Below are 2,251 nucleotides of genomic sequence, written 5' to 3'. Positions count from 1 at the left end.
AATTTCAAAAGAAGTTTTTAATGATGAGAAAAGACAACCACATGCACTTTTATGTAGAGTCATGCATTCCTGTAATTCTGTAAATAGATGGCATAATTTACTATAATGGAAATGTATACTTTATTGAAATAGTTATTTCTGAGTGATGTCATTCTTATAAATGCACTTAATGTTAGTGTTCCTAGTTGATTAACAACAGACCTTACAAAAGACAAAAACAAAAGCTATCTAAATATTTCTTTAATTTTTCAAAGCAAAGTGACTTTGAAGTTATACTGCAAATGCCCAAATTATTAAGAAAATTCAGGGTAAGTGACATACAGAGAAGTGCCTTTGACGGGTTTACTTAGTATATTCTCCATTTTACAGAGCACTGTAATTTCATTTATTTCACATAACTTGTGTATTTGTATTTAGATGTAACTGTTATTTTATGATAAAAATTATATCATAAAAAATATACCATATTTAAGTTAGATTTATTGAAAAAATGGAAAACAAAAAGGACCTGATTTGAATGGTTTTCAACAAAGAATTCCTTAAACCAATCAGTATGTAATACCTTGCTCATTCAGTTCTATGAAATAGAAAGATTAATGGGGTGCAGGGGGTTTAAGTTCCAGTTCTGCCATTAAATAACCTTGTCATCTTTGGCATTGACCAAGTCTCTTTGACTTTGGCTTCCTTGTCTGCAGAATGAGCAAATTAGAAATTACCTCCAAAAATACCTTGCCAAGCCTACAAACTTGTGATTAATTATTCTCAACTATTGGATACTGTGAAAAGGCATATAAATAGAATTGGAGTCGGTTATAATACATCAAAATAAATTAAGGCTTTTCTTGTTTGGTTTCTAAATTTGAAACTATACTTTCAAAAATGCTTGTTAGTGTGGGGGGTGAATGTTGACCATTAATAAACCCAGAAATTCATCTTTGGATAACTACTCCCACTCATTCCATCACCTCATAGTTTTTATAGGTGTGTTCAATATAGACTACTTACTTTCTTCCCATAAATAAGAAACATCTCTGGAACACATAAGATATGATATGTTTTTCAATTAGTTTGTTTATATTTGGTTTGGGTTAGGAAGAACAGAGCAATTTTCACCAATCTAATCTCATTAATCTCCCAGTTATCTGTCTGAGAGAGAAAAGCTACATAGCAGGCTATTTATTTTCTGTTCAGTGAGTTCTTGTGCCATTCTCCTTACAGTTTAATGAACAAAATCCTCAGAGCAGTTGAAATGTTTATTTCAGCAAATAATATGTTAGCAGAAGCATAGATCACTACAGAAGTCTTTCTGGGAAACTTCCCCTCAGATATATTGTGGTCTCTTACTTCTGTAGGAAAGGAAGGTCATAACAAAGCTCATTTATACCTGGCCCCCAAAGTAACACTGGTCACACATTGGTTAAAGTGAGGCTGCTAACCAAAAAGTCAGTGGTTCAAACTGACTAACTCCTCCATGGGAGAACAATATGGTAGTCTGCTTCCATAAAGAATTACAGCCTTGGAAACTCTACGAAGCAGTTCTACTTTGTCCTGTAGTGTCATTAGGAATCAACTCAATGACAGTAGGTTTAGTTTTTTTTGGTTTATACCCTGTCACCACCACTCATCTGTCAGATGTCTGTGGTGTGGTAGTTTGCATGATGGAGTGATACTGCAAGCTATGCTACTGGTATTTCAAATACTATCAGGGTCACCCATGGTGCACAAGTTTCAACAAACCTTTGAGAGTAAGACAGCCCAGGAAAAATGACCTGGTAATCTTCTCCTAAAAAATTGGCCCATGAAGAGCTTATGAATAGCAGCAAAACAGTGATATAGTACTGGAAGAATAGACCCTCAAGTTGGAAGGTACTCAAGATACAACTGAGAAAGAACTACCACCTCAAGTAGAGTCAACTTTGGTAACATGGATGGGGCAAAGCTTTCAGGAACATCATTTGCTGCTGTGGCTTGACTGAAAATGAGAAGAAACAGTTGCAAAAATCCATTAATAATTAGAATGTGGATTGTATGAAATGTGAATCTAGGAAAAGCAGAGGTCATTAAAATGAAATGCAACCCAAAAAGATCAATATCCTTGGCATTCGTGAGCTGCAATGGACTGATATCGGCCCTTTTCAATCAGAAAATCATATAGCCAGAGGCGGGGCAAGATGGCGGACTAGGCAGAAGGATTGCACAGACCCTCTTCAACAAAGAAAAGGGAAACCAATTAACACAGACACAGAAGATA

This window comes from Orycteropus afer, unplaced genomic scaffold (genome assembly GCF_000298275.1).
Source record: "Orycteropus afer afer isolate SDZICR_OR568_19922 unplaced genomic scaffold, OryAfe1.0 scaffold00086, whole genome shotgun sequence".
In the NCBI taxonomy this organism is placed as follows: Eukaryota; Metazoa; Chordata; class Mammalia; order Tubulidentata; family Orycteropodidae; genus Orycteropus; species Orycteropus afer.
Note: the sequence above shows the minus strand (reverse complement) of the source record.